Source organism: Aquarana catesbeiana, linkage group LG03 (genome assembly GCF_042186555.1).
Source record: "Aquarana catesbeiana isolate 2022-GZ linkage group LG03, ASM4218655v1, whole genome shotgun sequence".
NCBI lineage: Eukaryota > Metazoa > Chordata > Amphibia > Anura > Ranidae > Aquarana > Aquarana catesbeiana.
This window is the reverse complement of record NC_133326.1, coordinates 124,257,650-124,273,992: the sequence shown is the minus strand read 5'-3', so window position 1 is coordinate 124,273,992 and position 16,343 is coordinate 124,257,650.

Here is a 16,343-nt window from a genome sequence, read left to right as displayed (position 1 = left end):
CCTGCTCATCTGTCCCACCTCTGAACCTTACCTTCTCATTTTCCCCACCTGCTCATCTGCTCCACCGCTGTACCCTCTTCTCATCTATGATACGCGTGATATGCAGAGTGGTGAAAGGAAGCAGAGATGAGACACATCTACCTGTCCTGGCACACTCATCCTGCTGATCTACCTCTTGCATCCAGCCCACGTGCTTGTATGTGATGATGTATGGGATGTATGTGAAGTCACATACAAGCATCTGGAATGGATGTGCAATGATGAGCTCAGGTCAGGGGCATTTTCTGAAAGCAGTGGGCCTGTGTGCAGGATCATAAGTTGGGCCCCCGCAGGTGAGAAAAAGTGCAGCGCTCTGCGCCACAGTAAAAGCTGGCGTGATTTTCATTGCACTGAATACTGGCTCTGGCTTAAAGGGACACAGAGTGCAGGGGTTCAGTAGTAAGTGACGCAAAGGTTCAGGAATCATTTCAACAAAGTTTCCAGAATTATTCCACAAACTGTCACCAGATTGTGGTTTTCTCAATCACAGTGAAATCCCTTCTTTCTGAGATTGGTAGTGGCAACCAAGCGAGTCATATTCCTCCAGATGGTGGGTGGGGCTAACAGGGCTGTGATTGGCTTTAGCAGTGGCCAATGACAGTCCTCCTCCTCCTGCACCCAATCTCTTCCCCATCACAAAAGCTGACGATCGCAGCCACAGCAAAATTAGAGAACCAAACAACGTTTCCCATCTTTTACAATGTGTGGGGGCACAGTGCCTTCCCCTCAGTGCAGGTGCGGCTTGGGGAACTCTGAAATTGGAATGCATTAGTGTCTCACTGACACTTCCCTGCGCTGCTCTGCTGATGGGGAGGGAGTCGAGTGCTGGCAAAAGGGACTTTGTGTGCCGGGGGTTGCCTACCCCTGGGCTAGTGGCACTCGCTATTGTAGCAGTGCTTATTACTCTTATTAAGCTTCCACAGGGATCCCACAGGTATGGCACACACATACTTAGGCTGGCCATACATTATACAATTTTCTTACCAAAACCATATAATATGAGGTCAAACCTAAACACTTTCAATTTGCAATCAGGCAGGCCCTTGCACTACATAGTTGAAGGTAATCTAAAGGAAATTGAATAAGAAAATTGTATAATGTATGGCCAGCTTTACATTGGTCCAAGCTGGACCATTGTAACTATGTAATTATTGCCATACCTAAGAGCTTGTTCACATGGCTTTAAAAAAAAACGCTGAGTTCAGATGCCTGCAGTGCAAGCATCTATACGCAACATAATAGAAATTAATATGGCCATTCAGAACTGTGCATGGGGGCCGAAATGTTGTGGTGCATTTAGTGGTGAAATAAAAAATAGATAGTGTGCAGAACTCTGTAGTTTAGGCAGGGATGCTTCTCACAAATTTACTTGCCAGGAGTAGTTATCCTGGTTGATTGTTAAAGATCTATTGATTTCTCCCTAAGTTTGGCCTTATTGCGCTTTTCTCTTTTACCACTAAATGGCCGGGTACTTGGTAGTACTAGATATGAGAAGGGCAACGCAAGGTCAGGTTATGGGTAATCTCAGCCAATGGGCAAGGGTTTTCCTCAATCCCTTAGCCTGCTGGGACAGCCTATATATTTGGGTGGAGTCAGGTGATCTATGTTTTGTGCCACCTGGATGGCTGTCTGGGTGGACATGTGTCGTGTTGCCCCGGGCTGCTAGGCCTGAGATTGGGTCTATCCCGGGGGCATCTGGCTGCTAGGCTGTCTGAGGGCCTATCCAGAAGCAAGAGAGCAGCGCAGGGTTGGGATTGCAGCTTGCAGTCCAACCAGCAGTGATGGTTCTGCCGGCCGAAGAACCTGTCAGTGGTCAGAGGTAGTGGGGAAGCTGTTGCCACTAAGGGACCAACCACCTTATTACCAGGGACCACAGTGAGTAACTGAAGCAAGTACCGGAGCAGTATTCTCACCAAACGGGCACGGTGGAGAATCGGGAAACTTCAGGCGGTGATCAAGTCAGGGACCGAGCCAGCGGAGGTGACGCTTGCAGAGCAGCCTTGTGTGTGTCAAGCCATGGACCGAGCAGGCCAGTGGGGTGAAGCTCGAGAAGTATCAGGAGTGCCAAGCTAGGGACCCAGCAGAGAGACGGGGGTGACGCTTGAGGAAGATACCACCGTGAAGATTGGAGATGCTCAAGGAATTCAGTTGCAGTGAATCAGTGGGTCTAGTGAGAGCCTGGGAGCTCAGTGTACTGAAGAACTACAAGGAGAAGTTGTAGTGAAGGTGAAAGAACTGTTACACTTTGTGTTAGGAACTCTTAAAGACTGTTGCCATAGGAGACAGCATTCCTGCATGTGCAGATGTGGCTTCTTGCTGGAGGCCTTTTCCTGCACGGCTGTCGTTCTATTGACGTCTCGGAGTCTGCTAATTGAACTTGCAACTATTCAAGGCTGGCCCTAACCCTCTTTCCCCCCAAAAAGCTTGTAAGAGAAAAAAATATCTCTTTTGCATTCAAGAAGTGTCTGGCACCCAAAAACTTTATCCACCTTGCACCCACTATGCCTCACAACCCACTACATACAGAAGGCTGTCAGCTATCTCTGGCCCTGGAGGTTCTCATTAGACTGAAGGAGGCCAGAGACCTTTCTACAAGTGTAGATATATATATATATATATATATATATATATATATATATATATATATATTTTTTTTTTTTTTTTTTTTTTAGTCAGAGCTCTTCAACCGAGACAGACATGGAACCACATGAAGATGCCACAAGACTCACTGTGCCCTGTTCAGCTGGTCTCGGTACGCCAAGAAAGGGGGCATACCCAAGATAAGTAATGGATGATTGAGGAAGAGGGATATGCAAGGAAGTGCCCTGAAAAGGGGAATGAGTGGGAGGGTATCACGCACTGGAACCAACAAGGAATACAGGTGAGTGGGCTACTTATATACCCCTCCCTCCGGGCTCCTCCCATAAATTCAGGTCACCATACTGGCCTTCTTATTTACGGTCAGAGCCCTTCAACCGAGACAGACATGGAGCCACATAAAGACACCTTAAGACTCACAACATAACACAGACCTGAGGTGTGCCCTGGTCAACTGGTTGGTACGCCAAAAAAGGGAGCAAAAATACCAGGATAGGGAAATAATGTTTTATTGGACATGAGACATTTTACTGAGCAAGCTTGGTGAAGGCTTGCGATATTTCAACCTGAGCATTCGGAATGTACCTGGCAAAGCAAGCGGACTTCCACTTGCCCAACCTCTTGATGACTTGCAAGAGGCGGCAGGCACCACTCTGATACGAAAAGGAGTGGGCAGTAAACCGACTGGGGTCAAGGCCTAGGTTAACCAGGAGGATACGAACATGTGGATGCTATAACTTTTGCGCAAACCAATCAATATACGCTTATTGCGATTTTTTTTTTTTACCAAAAATATGTAGAAGAATACATATCGGCCTAAACTGAGGAAGAAATTTGTTTTTATTTTTTTTAAATTGGGGGGATATTTATTATAGCAAAAAGAAAAAAAAAAACATTGTTTTTTTTTTCAAAATTGTCTCTCTTTTTTTGGTTATAGCATAAAAAATAAAAAACGCAGAGATGATCAAATACCACCAAAAGAAAGCTCTATTTGTGGGAAAAAAAGGACATTCATTTTGTTTTTGTACAACGTGGCACAACCATGCAGTTAAAGCGACACAGTGCTGTATCGCAAAAAATGGCCTGGTGATTAAGGGGCCAAATCTTCCAGGGCTTAAGTGGTTTAAACTAGGTATGTGGGAAGAATGAGGTGCAAATAAATCAGAAACCAGAGTTTATTTGAGAACGTGCCCTTGACAAGCCCATAAGGGCTGACTCTCCATGTGCCAAACGGTGACACAGCAAAGGAGTCGATGATGAACCCCCAGTCCAGTTCGGTCCGTAGTACAGCGTCTATGGCCTGCTCATCGGAGGAGGCTGAGAGAAGGTTCCTGCACTCGTGGGTGGTATGGGGTAGGGTGATGAGCCCCGTGTGGAACCCGGGGGTGAATCCATAGACTGCGAGCATGGGCGACGGGTAAGAGGAGAGGTAGAACCCCAACCACTGTACGTCCATGCGGCTTCGTCATGATGCATTGGGATGTTTGAGAGTGCATGCGATCTTAGGATGTGCTCTGTGGCAGATGACGCAGATGTGGAGCAGCCAGCATTGGTTAAAGTTATTACAGATCTGCGCTTCCCCCAGTGACTGGACAGGCCGCCCCAACTTGTCCACCTGTGGATGCTGCATGGGGGCAGGCATGCCCTGGCCAGCACTAGAGGTGGCGCGGAAAGTCATGGAGTGTCTGGCATGCATGTTGGAACACCAGTTCCCATGTGAGTGGAGGACTGGTAAATGGAGCAGAGCGGGGAATGTAAGCCTGCAAGGTGGCGGCAGAAGAGCTTGGTACCCATGACGGTCCAATTAGTGCTGGCTTGGAACTGAACAAGTTTGGCAACTGACCTATGGGAGAAAAGACAGACAAAAAAACGTGAGTGGCCAAGGTCGTGTGCCACTGGAGACGATGAGTGGCCGAGGTCGTGTGCCACTGGAGACATACTTGCAATAGCATGTTGCAAGAAAGTAGCATCATGAGGGAGGTGAAAAAACAAAGAAAGCAGAGAAATCGGAGTATGTGTGGGGATCAACCATGGCCATGCTAATCGTGTGTCTTGAACGTATGTTTGAAAAACGAGAATGAAACGTGCCAACTTGTGTTGTAGTTGACTTGGAGTATCACATGAGTTGTGAGTGTGTGTGAACGTGCAAATGAGTGACATGAGTCGCAACGGGGTGCTTATGGCAGGTGCCTCGAGGGGGAAGCCAAGCTGCGGGAGCTTGTGGTGTGTGTGAAAGAAAGAATGTGTCAGGTCATGCCATGGTTTCGAATCGATGTGTCACCGGCGCGACCGAGATTCGAATCGGGCTGTCCTGGAGTGTGTGGAATTGACCCGCCGACTGCTGCGAGGCCTGCACACTGAACTATGGTGTAAAGGTGCAAGGGCCCTGCGCGACCTGTGTATAGCTGTAAAGTAATGAATCATGCTATGGAAACGACAAGCTATGAATCGCACGATGCCAGAGTTGAGTGATGCTGGACAACGACTCGGAGGCTTATGAAACTACGAATGAGCCGTACATTAGTACGATGGGTGAAAAAACAAAGCTATGGAAAACCTATGAAACAGCAGAGCCTGTGCCGAGTGATGTTGGACAATGACCAACAAGGGCTTGGAGGCTTTACGAAACTACGAACGAGTCATATGTCTGCAGATGGGTGGAATTAGGGCTGCAGAACCTACAAATCTACGAAGCCTGTGCCGAGTGATGTCGGGACACGACATCACTCCTGAGTATCGCTGGTAGAATCTGTACCCCACTGGTTGCCCAGACTCTGCAAGTCCTCCTACACCCTGGGTTCAGTCATTGTTACCGTTAACACCAATAACAAGAAACTTACACAATATCAGTGAAGCAGTTCAAGTTTGTTTACTGTGGTAAAAGTGACACATAAAAGTGCATAACATAACACTGCAAGTCATAAAAAAAATTTATCTGAACAATATGGCACTAATATGAAATGCAGTTTTCCAATTAAGGTTTTATGTTAGTAAAGCAGAAGGCAAACAAACAGTGAAATCCAACCCATTTAGGTCACTGGGGCCTAAGGTAGCAGAGAGGCAGAGGACTGACTCTTACTAGAACTATGTCAGGCCACTCCACTCTATCTCCTCAGCCCACAGGCACTCAACACCAAACAACTGACAAACAATAAGTAAATTTGTGTTTAAATTGGCTGGCTCCTTCAAACAGAGTTCCAGAGAAATGAGAGCAGACCCCTTGTGCTAAATAAAAATGAGTCACTTGGGCAGATGAGGAGAGAATAAAAGGGGTTAATAGTAACTCCGTGGACTCCGGCAAACCTTCAGCTAGCACTTAAAGTATGATGAATGGAATAATCCTTATTGATAGAACAGAGCAAATTTAGCTGGTATGTGATTGACCCTTCTTCAGACTTTTCCTATATGACCTAAGAACACATGGTCACCATAGTTGTTGTTTAATATATTATTGTATCCAGTAGGGTTACAGATTATAGGGATTTGAGCAAAGCATAGATGTCTGCATACAGTGTCTATTGTAATAAAGAACTTGCTTCCAGTGGAACTAAAGGAAACAGAAATCTGGACAGAGACAAATGATGTCTTAATGCAGTGTCTTATAGGATTAAATGGGCAGATGCCCGCTCACCGACAGCGTCACAGCAGTTGCTGGTAGCGATGCAGATGATAATAATGACTCTTTCAGGAACTCCCTCTGGGTCCTGGCTGCGGGAATGGCGCCTGACTTCCGTCACACTGTGCATCGGCCTACCCGGATCTGAAGTGCAGGTATTGCTGAGGGATCAGGAACAGCCTCTGTAGATAGGAAGCGCTGCTGACCTCAGATATCCCTCTGGATGCAGCTGTACAACTCTTTCCCATGCAGGCCGCGACTCGGCCACAGCTCACAATGGCACAGAGCTCCTGCTGGCAGATCCAGGCCGACTTCCCAAGAGACTGACCTAGGCCGAGATCAGCCTTTTTATATGCTCTCCCAGCAGCCTGTTCTTCTCTCCTCAGCAATCTGGTAGTCATAGTTCAGGCCAGTCATGCTGAAATTGAAACCCCAGCATTCTGAACTACACATCCCACGATGCTTTGCTCTGCTCTAAGTTCTGTCTTTAAGAAATGACACATGGAGTTCAAGCTAACACTAGAGGGAGACAGCTCCACATCAATAGCACTGCAAACTGTCCCTGATTTGCGGCACAATAACCAGGTCCTGGCTATAAAAAGTTTGTTGGAAAAAAGGCTTTTCTGTTTTAGAAACAGTAGCGTAATATTATAGTCATGGTAGTGGGGGAAATGTAAAGTCCTAGAAAGGACCTATCAGGGGAATTGGACAAAGAAGGGAAATGTATAGTTGATTGAAGGAGTTGCTCAGTATAGAAGTGAGTATGTTTGTTTTTTTTTATAGTCCCATACTTCTCTGTTACTCTCTTGCTGACTGCATAACCCATGTATGCAGCGGCAAGAAAGGTGGGCTTTAAAGCATAAATAAAGTCTCCATACTTACAGGTGCAACGATCCTACGCCAGCAGAGGCATCTTCTTCTGCATGCCAGTTGTCGGGCCGGCGGGGGAAGATGTCCCTCCTGCGCAGTTAAGCTTACAGTGCCAGAGGAGACGGCAAGCAGGCAGGTAGGGGCATTTTAGTATAGAAGAGACAGTGTATGTGTCTGCAGCAATAAAAGCCAGCCTGCTCACAGTTTTTTACAGCGGGACTTTAGTTCTGTTTTAACACCCAGCTGCTGCACAACTTTCCACAGTGAGGGGTAGAGAAGGAAGCGCCACCTGAGTGTAGTATTAACAAATGATGTTTAATGACACCAGGTAAAAACACACTTACAGGATAAAAACATATAAAAGGCTCATCTGTGTAGGTATGTGGTCCTCGGTGTTCCCTCTGATCCTGTGGTGGTGACGCTGCAGGGATACTGGGCTGCAGAAGGTGGATTACCAGCCGGTAGCTCCTTCTGTGGCCATCAGGATGAGACTAGGGGCCGGCGTGGAGCGCACGTGGAGCGTGCATGACGTCACAGGTCATCCATCTGCTTCAGGGTTCGGTATCCAGGGGAGTGATCGTCCAGGGAGGAGGGCTAGCAGGGAGGTTGAGAGAAGGCTACGCGCTCGGAACCACTGCTCCTTCAATAGGCCTCATTGTTACTGTTCACCTCCACCATCACAGTGTAGGCAGGTTGCTTACAAAAATGTTGGTTCAATTAGGCCTCCTGTACACTACAGCTGCTAAACTGAAGTTTGGGAGCAGTTGGGCGTTTTTTTTCAGCAGCCCCTGAACTCTCCTCTATGTTATATTATGTGTAAAAAAAAGACTGCGCTGTATACAAACCTAATAACTAGCTGCAACTTAAAGTGAAATACACACAAGTGGTCAGTGGAAACCTTGAAAATTCCTCAAATGGAAAATGAACAAACAGCAAAAGTTGGTGAAAATCCTGTGACTTTTAAGGACGGACAAAGTGAATCCACCACCACAAATAGTGCACGCTTATCAGCTGCACAAGCTTTAACTCTTGTGGCTAATACCCAGCCAGGGCCTTTTCTTCCAGGGACTTCAGATATCTGGTCGAGCCATATGATGCAGTAGACTGTTGATTCTGAAGGTTATCAGAGATACGGCTTGCAGACCCACACGCAATGTAACAGGTAATGTCAGCCTAGAAAATAAGTAGGGAAAGTCGCTATAGGTAAAACCAGATGGTTAAAAATTAGGCCAGCCGGCAACAATACTAATGCCCATCCAATCGGGACGTGAACAGCATGGTGACGTCAGCAAGGGAGGAGCAACGTGCTGACGTCACCGCGCTGTTCACGTCCCGATTGGACGGGCATTAGTATTGTTGCCGGCCAGCCTCATTTTTTACTTGAATCTTTTATACGTTTTGGAAGTGATACTGCTTTTTGTTAATAAACAACCATCTGGTTTTACCTATGGGGACTTTCCCTACTTTTTTTCTGGGCTGACATTACCTTTTACATCGCGCGTGGGTCTGCAAGCCGTGCCTCCGACCACCTTCAGGATCAACGTGCTACTGTGTCATATGGCTCGACCAGACATCCGAAGCCCCTGGAGGAAAAAGGCCCTGGCTTGGTATTAGCCACAAGTGTTAAAGCTTGTGCAGCTGGTAAGCATGCACTCTTTGTGGTGGTGGATTCACTTTGTCCATCCTTAAAAGTCACAGGATTTTTACCAACTTTTTCTGTTTGTTCATTTTCCATTGGGGGAATTTTCAAGGTTTCACTGTCCACTGGAGGACTTCATGTATGTCACATGATTCACTTATTGTGACTTGTTATCATTTTTATTCATTTATTTATTTAAATTTGTTTGTATTCATATTTGGTTAATATGTCACCTTGAGAGCACAGCTACCTTTTTTTATGTTATGTGTACATGTACCCTCAGTCGTTTATAGTAGTTTAGGGGCAGTTGAGGTTATAGGCATTTTTTTAAAAGCAGAAAAATTGTGTTCAGGACTGTAGTTTACCGGCATTTGGAAGTAAGAATGTTGTGCCCAGGGGCATCGTGTACAATGACCACAGCAGAAGTTGCAGTGGAGGGACTCTACCCGATAGTGGCTACTAGTGAGCCTATCTCCAAGTGAATTTGCCCTGCAGGATACCAGTTCTGGAGTGGGTCTGATGTATGCGGGGATACCACGCCGCAAGCTGTCATACACTGTCAAAACACATAGCATACTTGAACCAACATGCTGGGAAGACATAGAAAAACTGACAAAACATGAAGCCATTGAATGGAGAAAAGGTAGCTGAAGAAGAATTAAGAATTCAAGAAAATAAAACCTGGACACTCACAGAGCTTCCTCCTAACTGCAAAACTATAGGAAGTAAGTGAGCTTTCAAAGTAAAGTCAGATGCAGAAGGGAATATTCAAAAATACAAAGCCAGACTAGTTGCCAAGGGTTACTCCCAGAAATTCAGTGAAGATTATGATGAAACATTCGCTCCCGTCGTAAAACACTCCACCATCAGAGCGCTTCTTAGTGTTGCAGCTCGGAAGAGCATGCAAGTGAAACACCTAGACCAGTGATGGCAAACCTTTTTGAGCCCAAGTGTACAAACAGCGACACAAAACCAACGTATTTATTTCAAAGTGCCAATACGGAATTAAACCTACCAGCGGCTCTGTACAGAGAATGGGACTGATCATCCCTCTGAATGAGCCCTAAGGGGTTCTTTAACGATTCTGCCAGATTCGCTCAGAATGCAGAGTCCAGGAGCGTTTTGCTCAGAATGCAGGGTTCAGGTGTGCGTTATACTCAGAATGCAGGGTTTAGGTGTGCGTTATGCTCATAATGCATGGTTCAGTAATGGATTATGCTCAGACAGTAGGGTTCAGGTGTGCATTGTGCTCAGAATGCAGGGTTCAGGAATGTGCTGTGCTCAGAATGCAGGGTTCAGGAATGCGTTGTGCTCAGAATGTAGGGTTCAGGAATGCGTTGTGCTCAGAATGCAGGGTTCAGGAATGTGTTGTGCTCAGAATGCAGGGTTCAGGAATGCATTATGCTTAGAATACATTGTGCAACATACACTGACCTACCTGACCATTACACTGACCTGACACACCCACACACACACACAGTGTAATGTAGATCAGAGGATCCATCCTCCTCCTTACCTCTCCATGGCCTCATCGTCCATCACATCAGGGCTCTCCTCAGCAGCGGGCAGGCAGCATTGCAGGAGTCCCTGCCATCGGGATTCTCAAGAAGTAAAGCAGACCCCTGTCTCTACTCCAAGAATCAAGAAGACAGATGGATATACAGTACATCCTTATCTATGTCGATGACATTGTAGCCTGTTTTGAACAAGAAAGGGATTATAATTAAATAGTTTACAAGCTGAAATAAAATTTTGAATTTAAAGAGCTGGGAATCCAAATAGAGAGAAGAAGATGGAAGTTATCTTCTCAACCAAGTTCAGAAAATCTCGGAAATTTTGGAACCATTTCATATGCAAGATACAAAGGAAGTGAAAACTCTTATGGAACAAGGCTATCAAAAGAGCAATGAAGCAGAAAACTTGCTACCCAACAATGATACATATTGCAGAGCAATCGGCAAGCTGCTATATGTTGCCACTGTGACAAGACCAGACATAGCCGCAGCAGTGGGCATACTATGCAGGAAAGTTTCAGCACCTTGTCAGCGTGGCTGGAACACAGTGAAGAGAGTGACACAATACCTCAAACGAACAATTCAGATGAGGTTGAAGTTACCAGCAACATCACATCCAAAACTGGTCGGATATGTGGATGCTGATTGGGCCAGGGACAGACTGCAAATCCACAAGTGGATTCATCTTCCAGTATGGGGAAGGAACCATCAGTTGGTCTAGCCAAAAGCAAGCAACTGTCGCTCTATCTTCAACTGAAGCAGAGTACATTGCAGCAGCATACACATGTCAAGAAGCGATATGGATTTGTCAACTTTTTGTGAATATTGGGGTAGACATGTCAAAACCAATTCCCATTTTTGAAGACAACCAGGGTTGTATAAAGCTTACGCAATCAGAAAGGGTCAATCCTAGGACCAAACACATCGATGTCAAGTATCACCTACTATGGGAGAATCAAGAGCAAGGTGTTATTGACTGCTGAACTTGTATCCTCCTTGTTCCTGTTCCCCATTATGTAAAGACATTAACTAATATTCTCCATAAAAGTAAAGCCGTCTGCTGTATCCAAGAAGCTTCCAAAGCATAATTATTCAATAATCTGCTAATAAAGCTTGGTACCTGGTCCTCCTGTAGAGAAAGGGTCGATGTTCTGGCTCCCTCCCCAGCGTTCAGGTTTCCAGTAGCAACCGGAATCAAACCTGCGTTACAGAGATCCATGACCTGGTGACATGGGTATGAGAGTGCAGTAGTTAAAAAGTGCATGCATGAGGTCTGCATTATGTGCACAGCAGGGCCACAATCTGTCACTGGGAGTGAGGTAACAGAGGTATGCTGGACTGGTAGAGAGGGCACAGGCCTGCTGTATGGGGACCCTGTGATGGGGACACCTGATGTATTGGGACACTGTTATGGGGACACCTGATGTAAGGGGGCACTGTGATGGAGACACCTGATGTAAGGGGGCACTGTGATAGAGACACCTGATGTAAGGGGGCACTGTGATGGGGGAACCTGCTGTATGGGGACACTATGATAAGGGAACTTGATGTAAGTGGTACTGTGGTGGAGAGACCTGATGTAAAGGGCTACTGTGATGGGGATACCTGATATACAGTATGTAGAGCAACCCCCAAGGAGCCTCAGATGAACTGGGATCCCCCACCCTGCACAGCCAGGCACTTTCACAGGCACTTTAGAGACAGAGAATAGTTTGTGACTTTGTTTTTGTTATTTATTGAGGGTTAATAACTTGGATAGGGATGGGAGGTCATGGGATGTCAACTTTACCCCAGCAAAACTTCAGTAACATCTCCAGGGACACCCTTCCTATATACAGTCTCTGTATACAGTCTATATACAGCTCCAACTTCTTCCTCCAGCACATACTTGCTTGCAGACCCCAGCTGAATCACTGTTTGCATATCTGATAACTCTCAGTCAGATGTTTGAGCGATGGCCCATTACAGGCAGTAAACCGAGGCCCCTTGTAGTGTAGCAAAAATACAGTGAAACAGCTTGCACATTTCCTCCTGTGGCTACTGATCCCAGCATCACCTCCTCAGGCACTGCCAACCCACCTGGCTGCAGCTGCCCCTCTCACCAGCCCTCCAGGCTAACCTCTCACCCACAGTCCTCCAGACTGACACTCACCAGCCCACAATGCTTACTTGCAGGAGATCTCCCAGGGAAGGGATGAAGACTTAAAGTGGATGTAAACCCTCTCCTATACCCAGTGAAGTGAACAGCCTCAGATGATACACAGAGATTAAACAAATCTCCCTACATACGTTTTACATGTATATCTGCTGTCTTCAGCTTTATATATTCTTTAGAATTCTAACATCGTGTTAGAATTTTTACTTCCTCATTCAGCAATAGGAGTGGATTCTTGGCATACACTATGTGACAGCTGATTGGAGGAAAGGCACACACCCCCCTCCACATAGGCAGAGGAAGGAATGAATGTGTAGAGCTGTGCTGCAACAAGACAAGCTCTCAGCTAATCTATTTATAGCACCCACCCTGACACAAATTTCAGGCTGGTTTTATCTGGGTTGTCAAAGAACTTGTCAAACGTTACCATGCTGATAACAGAGGAACGAAGCAACAGAAAGACACAGGACACTTGGAGAGCAATAAGTAAATACTACAGATATATGTGCCTAGGTCAAATTTCATGAATCAGGTTTACATCCACTTTATGCACACTGCTGTCTTCGGGGAGAACTGGCTATGTATGGCAGCCCCCCTTGTAGGTCCCCGGTATTGCTGACCTGCTCCCGCTGTCCTCTCTCCTTGCTCCCCTGCCTCCAGGAAGGGCTTCCTCTGTGTGTTATGGCAGGATCCTTCCAGCACCCAAGCCATTGCCCCCCCCCCCAGACTAGGGGGTATCCCAGAGGGCCACAGCACTAAACAGCCATCTTCCACCTGACTGCCTCTGCTGGCATGGCTCATGCCTATTTATGAGGTGGTCTTCCCCCTGCCAGCCCTTTTACTGGGGATTGGCTGAGGCCCTTATAAATGTTCCAAACAGCTTCTCCTAACTTCCACCCATTAGCTCTAGAAGTTTCTACAACCTCCTAGAAACAGGGGGAAGCACCAGAGGAGCTGTGAGGATAAGTTATCCAGCCTGACTCACTGCACCCTGATCCAGATTTACAGCTCAGGCTTAGCCTACACTAACAAACCTAGCACAGAGGGTGCTACAAGTATATAGGCACTGTGATGGGGGAACCTGATGTCTATGGGCACTGTAAAAGGGGTACTCTGATGGGGACACCTCATGCAGGCTAGCAGGTTCCCTGGTGCTCACAATGCTATTAGGATGGCGCTGAGTGAGCTTTTTCTCTGATTTAAACCCCATCACATGCTCTTCCTCTCCCCTGGTGCAGTAGCTCTGAGCTCAGCGTTTGAGAACTCACTCCTGTGATGGTGGAGGTGAGCTGTAATGACTAGGCCTCACTTAGCAACATCTTAAATGCAAGTTCACACCAGATGCAGTTCCGTGTTCTTTTTTCCTGCACTAAAAATGCATGCAGTGTTTTCCATGTATTCCAATGGCTCTAGTTCACACCAGTGCAGTCAGTTTCTGGTGGTGCAGAAAAAAAAAGTAGAGCGTGCTGCATTTTTTCTGCACAGAACTGTACAGGAACCTAGCAAATTGTATAAAAAACGCACTGGAACTGCGTGTGGTGTAAACTGTAAGCAAAAACTGATCCAGAAAGTAAGAGTGCATTTTTGTGGTGTGAGCTAGCCCTAAAAAATGCATGCAGTGTTTTCCATGTATTCCAATGGCTCTAGTTCACACCAGTGCAGTCAGTTTCAGTCAGTTTCTGGTGCAGAAACTGTCTGGAACTGATAGCATTGGTGTAAACTAGAGCCATTGGAATACATGGAAAACACTGTGCATACATTTTTAGTGCAGAAAAAAAGCGCACAGAACTGCATCTGGTGTGAACTGGCCCTGGGAGTATCCAGTCAGGCTTCATGAGATATGTAAATGGACTACACTTATACAAAGGGCACTATTTTGCTTTAGTCAGAGCTGCACAGTTTGTTTTTTATCTACAGACACCCCTAATCTGCATAGGCTGTTTTTTTGGTAAAGGTGAACTATGACTCTAATGAGAATAAAGAAGTGATGAGATATAGCCTTGTATCATACATGTGATGAGAAAAGTGATCAGATACCTATTATTATACAACAATCAACCATTGTGACCACCGACAGGTAAAGTGAATAAGATTGGTTATCTTGTTACAATGGCATCTGAAAGTGGGTGAGATACATTGGGCAGCAAGCAAACTTTTTGTCCCTGCAGTTGCTGTGTTGAAAGCAGAAAAACTGGGCAAGTGTAATGGTATGAGCAACTTTGACAAGGGCCAAATTGTAGTGGCTGTACGACTGGGTCAGAGCAATTCCAGAACTGCAGCTCTTGTGGGATGTTCTCAGTCTGCAGTGGTCAGGACCTACCAAACGTGGTTCAGCCCACATTCACATTGGTCCGATTCGGCATGCGAGTTGACATGCCAAATTGGCGGCTATTGCTGGCAATAGCACTGTCCACCCCCCCCCCCCCGTGGACGGACTGGATTGCCAGTTTGAAATTGTGCGAGTTCAGCTGAAGTTGTGTGATTTCTAACCCGTATCAGTGTGAACCTGGACTCAGGAAAAGGAAAACCAGCAAACTGGCTCATAGGCCCATTTATGCATGTGGGGAGTGAAGTCCGGACTGTATAGTCTGATTAAATAGAAGAGCTCAAATTGCTGAAATGGTTAATGCTGGTTCTTATAGAATGGTATCAAAATAGTGGGGGAGATTTTCTAAAACTGGTGCACACAGAATCTGGTGCAACTGTGCATAGTAACCAATCAAGTTCCAGGTGTTCTTTTCAAAGCTTTATAGAACAAGCCTAAAGTTAGAAGCTGATTGGTTACCATGCACAGCTGCATCTGTTTTAGTAAATCTCCCATGTGGATCACACTGTGTTGTGTATAGGCCTGTGTAGCTGCAGACTGGTCAGGGTGCCCATGCTGACTCATCATGTTCACAGCCGAAAGTGCCTACAATAGGCATGTGAGCATCATAACGGCACCACAGATCAATGGAAGAAGGTGGCCTGCTCTGATGAATTTAAGAATAGTTTGAGGTGTGGGTTTGATCTCCAGATCTCAATCTAATCGAGTGTCTGTGGGATGTTCTAGAAAAACAAGTCTGATCCATGGAGGCCCCCACCTGGCAACTTACAGGACTTAAAGGTCTTGTTCAAGCAGGGTGTACAATACCGTCTGCCTGTCAGTGTTAATTTTGGCAGCAAACTTTTTAGGCTGGGTTCACACAGGTCCAGCTGCAGTCTGCAATCCAGTGTCCTCTGCATTTGTGTTCACTGGTTCAGATGCAAATTTTTCCCTGAATTTACAACTGAACTGGACCCAAAAACACACAGGACCCTTTTTTGCAGTGCAGCCGTCCTGGACATGTGTATACCGGCTTTATTAAAAGCCGGTCACACTCGCATGCTATACAAATTGGATGTGGCCTAATATGCATCCAATTTGCATATATGTGAACCCAGCCTTGGTTGCATTTAAGTCATCTGCAGTTGTTTTAGTGAACTAAAATCTCCAGTACATTTTAGTTGACTAAAATCGAATGTGTTTAGTTAAATTGTAATGCTGCACAGTGCTCTGAGGAGGCCTGTAATGCAGATAATGCTCTGGATGGTGGTCCGAGGAGGCCTTTAATGCACCCAGTTCTCTGTACGGTGGTCTGAGGAGACCTTTAATGCACCCAGTGCTCTGGACGGTGGTCTGAGGAGGCCTTTAATGCACCTAGTGCTCTGGACGGTGGTCTGAGGAGTCCTTTAATGCAGTGGTCATCAACCCTGTCCTCAGGGCCAACTAACAGGCCAGGTTTTATGTATTACCTTGGGGAGATGCAGACTAGAATACTGCAATCACTGAGCAGCAAATGATATCACCTGTGATGTACTTCAGTTATCTTGCAAACCTGGCCTGTTAGTGGGCCCTGAGGACAGGGTTGATGACCACTGCTTTAATGCACC